The following is a 13512-nucleotide window of genomic DNA, read 5'->3' on the forward strand; positions in this document are numbered from 1 at the left end:
TCCTTCCCCCGCTAGACAAGGTGGGGGTGGGGGGCACAGGACTTCTCTAGGCAAAGATTAACTTTGTGCTGGTGTGTACGTCTCCTATAACTTATACTAAAAGAGACTTTATTTCCTTCCCCAATTTGAGTAAGTACTGCAAGAAGTCATATTCTGTTCCTGTATGCTCCATAAGTTCCAGGCTCAAAGACCAGGTGCTGGCATGGTGGGAGGAAGAGAGGGACTGGCAGGGTTGGGGGAGGAGGTGTGTGGTTGAGGTCAGCTCTCCCTGCAACACACATAAAATGTGTTATCTGAGTTCAGAGAGAAGAAAGGTCAATCAGAGGAAGGAGAGAATTTCCACTTTACATTAAGCCCCCCCTTCTCTCTTTTATTTTATTCTTTGCATCTGTTGTTCTTTCTTACTCAAAAAATTCTGTTCTTCTCAGGTGAATAACTCATGTTTCTTCCCTTCTGTCACCTTAAGTTTCTCCCCCATGTCATCATTCTTCATATTTACGTTAATATAGCACAAAGAACATGTAAGCAAATTACTAAAGTTGTCTGGCATTGTTTGTGGCATTTATTTCCCTTACATTCATCTGTGTTGAGATGTACTTTATTTTTATTCAAAATATTTTGACATTTACTTGTAGATATTTATGAGGTACAGTATGTTGTTTCGATACATGGACATACTGCACATGTTTCACTTAGGGTAGATATACTCGTTAGTCCACTGCTTCTCCTCCTCACACCCACTCCCACCCCCGCCTCTGGTAGCCATTATTTCACTCTCTACTTCTATGAGAACCACTACCACTTTTTTTTTTTTTAAGATTCCATATATGAGTGAGATCATGTGATATTTGTCTTTCTGTGCCTGATTTCCTTCACTTAAGGTGATGGTTTCCAGTTCCATCCATGTTACTGCAAACGATAGAATATCTTTTTGTTTTTCAATGGCCAAATAGTATTTCATTGTGGATATATACCACAGTTTGCCTGTGCCTTTGTAGTCTTGCTCAAAAAAGTGCTGACAACTCCCATTTTATGTAGCATTTCCCCTATGTTTTCCTCTAGTAGTTTCATAGTTTCAGTACTTAAATTTAGAACTTTGATCCATTTGAGTTGATTTTCGTGCATGGTGAGAGACAGGGGTCTAGTTTCAACCTTCCTTCTGCATGTGGATATCCAGTTTCCCAGCACTATTTCTTGAAGAGGCTGTCCATTCCCCATTGTATATTTTTGGCAACTTTTTCATAAATCAGTTAGCTGTAAATGTATGGGTTTATTTTGGTGCTCTCTATCCTATTCTATTGGCCAATTTGCCTATTTTTATGCTAGTAACATGCTGTTTTGGTTACTATAGCTTATAGTATATTTTGAAGTCAAGATGTGTGATGCCTCCAACTTTGTTCTTTTTGTTCAAGAATTCTTTAGCTATATGAGATCCTTGGTGGTTCCATACAAATTTTAAGATCATTTCTTCTACTTCCATGAAAAATGTCATTGGTATTTTGATGGGGATTGCATTGAATGCATAGATTACTTTGGGTAATACGGACATCCTGATGATGTTAATTCTTCTGTCCCATGAACATGGGTATCTTTCCATTCATTTGTGTCCTCTTCAATTTTTTTCACGAATATTTTATAGTTTTTATTGTAGAGGTATTTCACCTCTTTGGTTAATTACTCCTAGGTATTTCATTTTTTTGGTAGCTGTTATGAATGGGATTACTTTTTTGATTTCTTCTTCAGCTCTTTCATTGTTGGCTTAAAGAAAGGCTGTTGATTATTGTATGTTGACTTTGTATTCTGTGACTTTACTGCATTCATTTATTAGTTTAAGTAATTTTTTGCTGGAGTCTTTAGAGTGTTCTAGTATAAGATTATGTCATCTGCAAATAAGGATAGTTTAATTTCCTCCTTTATGATTCAAATGCCCTTTATTGCTTTCTCTTGCCTTATTGCACAGGTTAGAACTTCTAGTACTATGCTGAATAAGTCTGGGGAAAGTGGGCATCCTTCTCTTGTTCCAGATCTTAGAGGAAAAGCTTCTAATTTTTTTACATTTAGATGTACTGTTAAAAATTTTAATAAACTTGTTACAGGCAGTAAATAGGAGATACAGGGAGTAAACATTAAGTTAGATTGAGAAGTTACTAGTCATTAAATTAGTGGTTTCCTTTTTCAGACCATGTGCAGAATTTAGTGTCACAGCCAATTTCCCAAATCAGTACAGACTTCAAGGAGAAAGGGACGATTCTATTTGTGGCTCCCCCATCTGGATTATTGATATCATGGCTGCAAACCTCCATGTCTAACTGGATCTGCATACACATCTCCAAGAAAAATCCTATGATGTCACATTCCCAACAATTGCCAGATTAGCATAAGTCCCCAGCAGGAAGCAGTTCATCATTAAGCTTTAAGTGATAAGAGAATGGATAGTCCTTGTTTCTGCTTGTATGTGCAACAGCAGCATTCTAGAGGAATGCCTAGCTATCGTTCCTTCCCACACTTCACTCTGACAACCAAGAAAAATCACACCTCTGATTTTAGGACCATTTTGCTAGAATTTATCTTGGCCCTATGGACACTTGAAAAGAGTCACTGTATTTGAATATCCTTCAGCCTCCTTCTAGACACGTTTAAAAGGCTGAGCTTCCTCTCCAGTGCTCCTTTTGTTTTCCAGACATACCACAAACCATAAGGAGCACACAGCCTGCCCTATACAAAAAGTTCAGAAACAGGATTTCTTGATTGGCTATCCAATTAAGTAAATCTCCTTGCCTAAAGGAAACTAAGTTAAAATAACATTGAGGTTCATCCCCAAGCCCGCAAAAGAGAAGAAAATTAAAAACCAGAGCTGAAATTTCCTCTGTTATGCAATGAGTATTGCAGAATGGCTGTCAGATGAAGTTTCAAATAAGTATTAACATTTTCCTAAACACAAGTTCAGACCCCCACGGTCTCTTTAACATTGCAGGTTTGGCTGGTGTTACTTTCTGGAAGATTACACTGTTAGAAACCATCAGCTATGAAGTGACTTTACCAACTCTGCTTGCTATTATATCTTCTTATTTTATTGTAAGGTCAAGAAAGCCCTCTCTTCTGCTCTTCAATAATAAGTGCATAGAAAAGAGAAGCATGGTATGCTGAGCAGAGACCTGAGAGATCGGCTGCCTCCCAGTACTATCTGGAAGTAGCTCATGCACATGATTCCAGACAGAGGAAAGCATGTACTTTGTTTATTAACATCCAGAAAAAGTAATTCCATTATGCTTCTCAGTAACTGTTTTAGGTCAGTGGATCCATTAGTGCCAGGCAATTCTTCCTCCAGGCCTAATTGTTTCTATGGACCTACCTTCCCAAAAATGCTCCTACCCGAACTAACTCAGTTGACCATGACAAGTATGTAACCCACTACAGATATAGAAAGAAGGGGGAAGAGTCAATTCTAGAGGCAGAGAATAGTAAGAGAGGGGTTGAATAGCTCTTCAAGTGTAAGAATTGGCACTTCACTTTTTAATCATAAAAGAACTAAAATATCTCCCCTCATAAAGCTATGTTTTATTGGTATGTATGTGGTTCAGTAAGCTGAAAACCACTTTAAAACTAACAAATAGCTCATATTCCCCTTGACCCATGGAATAAATAATCATGAAGGACAAATTTCTTGGGATTATACATCATCTTGTTGGTATACTTGTAATAAGCCAATGTTTAAGGCATCACAGCAACACTGCCAGTTCTTAATGACAAATTCACATCCAACAACCAGCACTATCAGACCACTAGTGACAGATATCTATAAATGAATTTAGCATAACACATCTAAAATCTAGTTGAGGTTCACCTCTCCTCCCCACAATCCCCACAAAGATATATTACATGGGAGTTAACCTGGTTTATTTCCATATTAGTGTGTGATATCTAATATGGCTTGTTAATGTAGCTTACCATATTTTCTGGGCATAAGTTTTTATGGGAAAAACTTCAGATTTATACAAGGTTTTAGACATGTGACTCATATAAACTGAAATAAGACCATTGTTGCTAAAACCTGGGGCTTGCTTTGAAGCTTCATCATACTGTTCTTGGGAAACCATTAAGCAAAATGCCCTGAAGGGTAGGAAAAATTGCATTGAGCAATAAAATGTCAACAAACTGCAGAATTTGAACATCAAGCACTTTCATCTAAACATGCCCTTCTCTCCTTTCACTTGGCAGGGGTTTGGTTTTTGAAAAGTAATAAACTCTAGCACTCTAGTTGACCTGGGATGTGTTTAAGAAATCAAATCCTAGAGCCAGAAGCAGTATGACCTTTAATGTGGATTCTCCAGCTCAGAAAAACAATAGAATAAGAAATATAAATATAAATATAAATATAAAAGAATGAAAATATATGTCTCAATTGTCTAAGTCTTGGGCTTTTTTAAAGAGAACGCACACCAAAACCCTAGACCAGAAAGAACAACCTTAAATTTGTTTAAACAGGTGTTCAGTACTCACTATCTCATGAACAGCAAACGAATATAATCATAGCACAACCTAAGGAAGGATATGAACAAGGAAAACCTAGTCATAAGCCTGTGTAACATTTGCAAACCTAGGACAGACCAAATTCAGTCTCAGAGAAGATTTGCAGTCAAGAGACAGCTTCCACAGGCAAAAGTAGTTTCCAAATAACTCAAACTCTTTACTTCTGTTTCTTAAGACTAAAAACGGGTTCCAGATTCAAAGACCATAATATTTATTAAACCCCCTTTTGTCTTCTACCCTTCCTCTTACACTTGCTGCCAACCTAGAGCATTTCAATTCACAATTCCCCATAACTTCTCTCACCACATCAATCTATTTTCGCTGTCTTTCCTCACCCTCTCTTTTTTGCATCACTTTATTATGTAGATTGACCTTACCTTTCTCCTAGCAAAAAAGAATTCCTATTTATAGAAAGAAAAAGCTTCAGGAAATTGATCTGGTAACTAGAGAATTCTCTTTGGCTGGGTAGGGTAAGGGAATATGTGGCAAACATCCCACATTAATAATTTGATCCCAACCTTTATGTTTAACTGTGTTAAGAATTAAAAATTACTGAGGGGTAAAATCTATAACATCAATGTACCCTTAAAACTCAACCTGAAAAATCTGAGAGACACTATGTGGATACTGCTATTTGCAGGGTTCTAGAGATAATAATGTTTGCTTAGAAAATCACATTTACTAAAGCACAGAGAAGGAGATTTCTATTCTATATCTCAAAACAGTGAAGTTTCCTTTTGGAAGTACAAATCTGATAGGTTACCAAATGCAGGTCTAGAATTTCTTGGAGAAGGAAGGAGAACAAGCCATATCAGAATGCCAGTCATGGATACTGGGAAATGTTTATGCCTGCATGTAAAGACTGTCATCACATGGTTTGGAATGGTAAATCTGGGATTGCCTATGCATGACTAGCACTAATCTTCTAATAGGTTCTATCCTACACAATCAGGGCTCATGAACCTAAATGCCTGGCAAAGGCAGGCCGTGTCCTAATCAAATGACAGTGGTTGAATGAGAACTATAGCAAAATAGAAAGAGCATGCCCTATCTAAACAGAAGTAATTTTTCCATCCCTACTAATCTTTATCATGTAGGAATACTGGCCCAGTGTTGGCAGATTCTCAATTTTCCTAGAGAGCCTGAAAAGCCAAATGCTGTATGTGATATCTCCCAAATTTTAGACTTTGGCAGTTTAATGTTTTTTTTATCACTGTGAAGGCCAAATAGCCCTGCCTATGGGCTGATGCAGCTCACAGACCACACCTTGAGCTGGGGAGAGGGGGGAGGGGGAGACAACCTTCAAGAAGCAATAACTATAATACACAAATATTTGGTCTCTTTATCTGATTCAATATAAATATTCAATAGAAAGAATTTTCTGCAAAAACCATCCACCAACAAACAAAAAGGCTTAAAGAAAATCAAACGAGTGGCAATTATGCCAAATAAATGAATTCGATTAACTATGTAAAAAATGTAGGCTCAGGCCAAGAAGAAGATAATAGTGGGAAAGTACCTTCAAACTACCTTACCCAACAATTCTGCTTATAGAAAATCATACAAACAAAAAAATTCTTAATTGCATGAAGATTAATATATGAAGATATTTATTGCAACAATTTGTAAGAGAAAATTAGAAACAAGTTATCCAACAATAGGGGCTTGGTTTAAATAAGTTTTGTATGCTATATCCATAATGTGCAAAACTATGCACTCATTAAAAATAATGCTGCAGAAAATTATATAGTGAAAAGATATTCTTGATATTATTGTTAAGTAAAAAAGCAGATTGCAAGTACAAATAAAGTATGATTCCAATTTCTTATATGTTTATGTCTTTGTGTGTATATCATTGGGTGGAAGAAGAAGTTTAAAAGGAAATTAGATAATAGTTTGAAGTGAATGATAAAGTAGTACCACGTGGTAAACTTTTAGATTTTAATGCTTATTTTATAAAATATGAAAAATTTAAAATCAGTTATATAAGTTCTTACATTAAGTAGCTATAAGAGGAAAAGCAAATTAAACCCAAAGCAAGTAGAATCAAGGACATAATGAAAATAAGAGCAGAAATAAATGAAAAATAAAACAAACAATGGATAAAAATCAATGAACAAAAGCTAGTTATTTGAAAAGATCTATCAAATTGGCAAACACCTGGCTGATCAGAGAAAAAAAGAAAGACATAAAGCACCAATATCAGGTTTGAAATGGTCATTATCACTATAGATTCTACAGCCACTTAAAAAGATTTTAAGGATATTATGAAAAATTTTATGACAACAAATTGACAACTTAGAAGAAATAGAAATTCCTTGAAATACATAAATTACCAAAATTGGCACAAGAAGAAATAGAAAACCTAAATAGTCCTATAAATAATAGAGCTTATCTTTAATAAATAGATTGAATTATGATTTTTTAAAAATTTTTCTTCCAATAAAACTTCACATCAAGATGGCTTCACTGGTAAACTCTATCAAACATCTAAGAAATAATACCAATCCCAAACAAACTCAGAAAATAAAGGAATTGTAAATATTTACTAACTCATTTTATTACCCTGATATCAAATCCAGACAAATACATTAAAAGAAAAAAACTACACATAAGTATTACCTGTGAAATAGAAGCCAAGAACTTTAAACAAAATTTTAGCAAACTAAAGCTAGCAATATATATAAAAAATAATACCTCAGACCATGTGGCTTTTATTCCAGGAATGCAAGTTTGGCTTTACCATTTGTAAAACAATCAACATAATACATCATGATAAGACAGTAAAAAAGAAAACCATAGCATTATATTAATAGATATAGTAAAAGCATTTAACAAAACAATACTTATTTATGAATAAAAACTTTCAGTCAATTAGGAAAAAAGGAAACATTCTTAATATGATAAAGAGCATCTAAGAAAATCCTACAGCTAATATCCTATATAATGGTGAAAGACTTATTACCTTTCCTAAGATTAAGATTAGGGACTGGCTTGTTAGCTCACTTGGTTAGAGCACAGTGCTGATAACACCAAGCATCAAGGTCAAGGGTTCAGATCCCCGTACTGGACAGCCCCCCCAAAAAAGGTGTTAGGAACAAGGCAAGGATGTCCACTTCACTGCTGCCAATTGTAATAGAAATCCTAAGCGGTATAATAAAGCAAAAGAAAAGCAATAAAATCTCTGCAGATTGTAAAAGAAGCAAGAAAATTATCTTTACTCACAGATGGCAAGATTGTGTACACAGAAAATCCTGCAGACTCTACAAAATGAGCTACTAGAACTAGCAGTGAATTTTGCAAGGTCTCAGTTTATAAGGTTATTATTTTATTACAAGGTTAATAAAAATAATTTGCCTTTCTGTATATTAGCAATGAATCCTCAAAAAGTGAAATTTAAAAAATATTTTTAAATTGTATCAAAAAACAACTTAAAAGCAAATTTAACAAAATGTGAAAGACTTGTATGCTAAAAACTACAAATCATTGCTGAGAAAACAGAAGACCTAAAAAACAAAAAAATTAACTGTGTATATGGACTGAAAAATACAACATTGTCAAGACGTCAATTGTCCCAAATTTGTCTGTAGCTTCAATACAACCCCAGTCAAATTAATGGTAGTATTTATTTTTTAAGAAATTGGCATGTTGATTCTGAAATGTATATAAGAAATACAAGGGCATAGGAAAGCCAAAATAATTTTAGAAAAGAACAAAGTTAAGGGTTTTATACCCCTGAGTTCAAGATGTGCTGTAAAACTACAGAAATCAAGATAGTTGTATTGGTATAAGAATAGAAGCATAGATCAATGGAATAGAGTCCAAAAATAGACCAAGACATACATGATCAATTGATTTTTGACAGAAGCACCTAAATAATCCAGTGGGAAAAGCATAACCTTCTCAACAAGGGGCCCTAGAATGATTGATATCCGTGTGGGTATGATGGTTAATTTTATGTGTCAACTTGGCTAAGGCACAGTGCTCACATATTTGGTCAAAAATTGTTCTGAATGTTTCTGTGAAGGTGCTTTTTGAGTGAGATTAGCATTTAATTCAGTAAAATTTGGGTAATTTTACCTTCCATAATGAGGTGGGCCTCATCCCAATCAATTGCAGGCCTTAATAGAACCAAGATTGACCTCTGCTAAGCAAGAAGGAATTCTGCCAGCAAACTAACGTTAAACTTGTATTACAACCCTGATATAGTTTGCATATGTTTGTCCCCATAAAGCTCATGTTGGAAACTTAATCTCCAACATGACAGTGTTAAGAAGGTGAGAAATCCTATTAGGGTGATTGAAAGGTGGGGCCTTGAAGAGGTGATTAGATTGTGAAGGCCATGCCCTAGTGAATGTATTAATCCATTGATCATATAATGATGGTCATGGGCATAGTTCTGATGGCTTTAAAAGAACAGCATGTGACAAGATCTTTCTCTTGCTTCTGCCATTTTGCCACATGATACCCTGCATCTCTGTAGAGTCACTACCAAGAACAAAGCCTTTGCCAAGTGTGTTCCCTGGACTTTGGACTTCCTAGCCTACAAAACTGTAAGCAATAAATATTGTTTTTACAAACTACCCAGTTTCAGGTATTTTATTATAAGCAGCAGAGACAGATTAATAAAAATTATTTTCTGAGTTTCCAGCCTACCCCATCAGATATTGGACTCACCAAGTCATTAATTACATTGTGTAAGCCAATTCCTTCAAATAAATCTCTCTCCCACTCTCAAAATGTGTGTGTGTGTGTGTGTGTGTGTGTGTGTGTGTGTGTGTGTGTGTGTATACATCCTGTTGGTTCTGTTTTTTTGGAGAATCCTAATACAGTGGGTAAAAGAACCTTGAATGCTAGGTCATACTAAAAATAAGCTCAAAATAGATCATAGACTTATGCATAAAATCCATATATATATATATATAACTACTAGAATAAAACATATGAGAAAAATACTTGTGACCTTAGACCGTAAGCAAAGATTTTTCAGTCAGGACAACAAACGCCTTAACAATAAAAGCCACAGACAGCTTTACATATCCACAATACATATTTCTGATAAGGAATTTAAATCCTGAATCTATAAAGAACTCTTATTCCATTATAAGAAGACAACCTCAAAAATAAATGGGTAAAATATTTTATCTAATACTTCACAAAAGATGATATATACATAGCAAATACACACTTAAATAAATGTTCAACATCTTTAGTCACTAGGGGAATTGCAAATTTAAACAAAATGAAACACTACTATATAGTCAGTAGAATGGCTAAAATTATAAAGACTGAAGATACCAAGTGTTGTCAAGGATATCAAGCATCTGGAATTCTCTTACCCTGGTGGTGGGAATACAAAATGGTACAGCCACTATAGGAAATTGTTGGGTAATTTCCTATAATGTTAAACTCTCACCTACCATATGATCCAGAAGCTCTACTATTAGGTGTTTACTCAAGAGAAGTGAAAACATATATCCACAAAAAGTGTATACAAAAATGTTTATAGCAGCTTTATTCATAATCACAGAATACTGAGAAAAACCTGAATGTCCATTAAGAGGTGAATGATTAAGCAAATCTTTGTACATTTATACAATGGAATACTACTCAGCAATAAAAAGGACTGAACTAGTGGTATATGCAACATAGATTAATTTCAAAAACATTATGCTGAGCAAAAAAAGCCTAACACAAAAGAATATATACTGTGTGATTCCTTTATGCAAATTTGAAAACAAACAAGACTAATCTATACAGATAGAAATAAGGATGGTGGTTGCTTTGCATGTGGATCAGGGTGGTAGGGGAATTGACTGCAAAGTAGGATGCTGGAACTTTTATGTAGTTGGAAATGTTCTATATCATGGTGGCTGGCTGTTACACAGATAGTATATATTTTATCAAAACTTGTCAAACTATACAGTAAAATTTATGCATTTTATTGCATGCATATTATACCCTAATGAAATTGATTTTTAAAAGCATTTTCTAAAGACTGTCCCACTTCTGCCTTACAGCTGTGCAAGACCTGTGCATGATGTAATCCCCACCTGCAAGCTCATGCAGAGCTCTTCCGATTCCGGGGATCAGCAAACACATCCCCCAGCCCTTGTCTGCTCTGCTAGAAGAAGTACTTACAGGCAGTGACCTCAGATCTGGCTGTTCCAGATAACCTAAAAATACAGATCTCTGGGTTCTCTTCCTAGAAATTCTGGTCTTAGGTCTACTTTAAATCCAGGGTAAAGGGCACAGTGTCCTATGTGCATTGCTCACACCCAACTGGAACTTGACATGGAGTCACTGCTACAAGGCTCTTTGCTGAAACTCAATTCCCCCTTGTGTCCAGTGCTGCTGTTGGACACCAGCCCCACTTTTTAAATAACTGCCTTTTTCAATTTTAAGCAGCTTGTGGGACAAATGATGTCACTCTTATCATTTATACACCAAATTATGAGGGCTCTGAGACAAATGAACAGAAATCCCAGCCTTTTTCTAAGGTCCTCTTCCCCTAGTAATCCCAAGAATCCCCAGGGAAGGTTATATATACACAGGAATCAGTCCTACCCATCGTCAGTGTCTGTCAGGGGAGAGGGAAATTGGACTTCCCCCCGAGATACAGGATTAAGGATAAAATCCATAAATGGCGAAGTGAGGAGATCTCTGCTCTGGTTCCATATCAAGGCGACTCCAAGAAATTCTTACTATTTGTAACTATTTTGTTAAATCACAAAGTACATTTTCTGTATTCTATGTCATATGACCATAAAAATTGCAGTGGTTCAGGAAATTCCCTTCTCTGAAAACCATTTGCTAGTTTGGTCAGATTAGAAAAATGTCGAAGATCGTACCTGCAAACCCATGAATATCAGGATGTACATGAGGCTCTTAGCATGTAGAAGGCCATAATTTCTCACTTATTACAATTTCCATCCAAGCAAGGCTTTATTTACTGCCCCCTAGCTTACAGGGCTGACTTTACAAAGAAATAGTGTGTGTGTGCGTATGTTTATGTGTGAATGTTTGTGAGACAGAAATCCTAATTCTATGCATTTGAGGTCCTAGAAGACCAGGTAAAACATTGGACTACTTTTTCAAATTCCAGATTTTCTTTAGGCCTCATTCACCTTTTAGTACAAATGTTTTAATCGATTGGCTACACAAACAGTTGATGAGAACTCGGGGGATTGGAACATTAGCTTGGTGAGGATGAAATGATAAATCTCTGTGCAGAGGCGTGGAGCAGTCAGGGAAAGGGAAGAGTTTAGAAGGCAGAAGGCAGCACGAGGAAATTCTATAACTGCAATGCGGTAAATGGGGTGAAAAGCGCTGGTTTGAAACAGCAGAACGCAAGCTTGACCTCTGCAGCTTTGCCTGGGGCCCTGGTAACAGCTGTTAACTTTCAAACTTCTCTACATTTTTGCCAACAGGGACACTTTGGAAAGCAGAGAGCACATCTACCATATTTCCACTAGTGAAACTTCCCGATTCTTCTTTATGTCTTTCTGTTTCTCTCCAGTGGAAAAGAAAATATAAGACAAGTTCATTACTTCCCTAAACATTCCCTCTGGTCACTACGCTATTGACAGAATTTCCCGAGTTTAGGATCTCATAAGATTTGCAAAAACATGCCTTTCCTATTTCACTTTATTGATGACAATTCCAGGAGTTTTAAAGACTTAAAATTGTAGAACTAGAGAAGATACTGGAAATTGTCCAGTCCCAACATGAAATTTAAAGCATTTAATCATTTATGCAAAAATACATATTATTAAGCCCTTAGTATGAGCCAGGAATCAGAAAGAGCTAGAGACTTGCCCTCAAATACCACAGTCTCCCTTGTTCACCCACTCTGAGCTGGCAGCCACTGGTTTCTCTCCATGTGGGGCTGTAAGCCCTTTAAGCCACTACCTGCTGTGGAAGTAGTAATTCCTCATGTTGTTCCTAAGTTTCCTTCTTTTGGACTCCACAGGTACAGTGCTAGACACAGAGTAGTACATAAAACAGATAAAAATCCTGCCCCAGGTGAGCTTATATTCTAGTGAAGAAAATAATCAACAAAAATAAATAAATAAGTACTATAACATCAGAAAGTGATTTTAAAAAGGAAGAAAAAGTTAAAGTGAAAGAAGATGCTGGTAGGACTGGTGACGTATTTAGGTGGGATGGGTAGAAAGGCCTCTGTGAAGAGGTAATACTTGAACGGACATCTAACAAAGTGAGAGAATAAACCAGTGGAAATCTGGAAACAGCCTTCCAGACAAAGGAAAAGCACACGCAAAACTCCTGCGGTGGGAATGAACTTGGCATATTCAGGGAGGAACAAGAAACCCACTGCAGCAGATACGCAGTGAATGACGCAGAGCCATAGCGGGCAAGGTTAGAGATAAGCGGGGGACAAGTCCTGTGGGAGTGTAGGCATGTGAAGGGATGGTAGGGACAATTTAAGTGATTTTCCAAGGTTAAAGCTATGTGTCCCACCCTCCCCACACTCCACAGAGAGTTTTAAAGGTAACTTAGAACCACCCTAATTTCTGAAGTCAAAATCTATCCTTATGATATCATATAGTCCCAGTTATCGTCCATTATAAAGCAAACCACCAACTAAGAGCACGTTGAGACAAGAATAATCCCCCAAAATGAATGGAGTGACTAAAAAAATTTTGAAAGGAAAGTTACATGTTAAGAGATTTACCTAGAATTTTTAAAGCCATGGAAGATGTGATAGGGTCCTAATGGAATTATCTTTATCCTGTTCCTAAATGTGCCCTTCCAATAAACATATAGTCAATTTTGTTTAGATGGATCGATAAGGAGAAGCCTCAGGAAGGTTAGTCACTCATGAACAATTCCCATATAGTGAGTCCTCAAAAAATAGCCAAGGAAGAGCCCCAGGGTAACTGGCCCAGGTCTGTTATCCAGAGCTGAACCCAGGGGCAGGCCCCATGGGCAGAATAAATTAGAAATATGGCACCTGTTATT

The sequence above is a fragment of the Cynocephalus volans genome, chromosome 2, assembly GCF_027409185.1.
Source record: "Cynocephalus volans isolate mCynVol1 chromosome 2, mCynVol1.pri, whole genome shotgun sequence".
NCBI classification, from domain to species: Eukaryota; Metazoa; Chordata; class Mammalia; order Dermoptera; family Cynocephalidae; genus Cynocephalus; species Cynocephalus volans.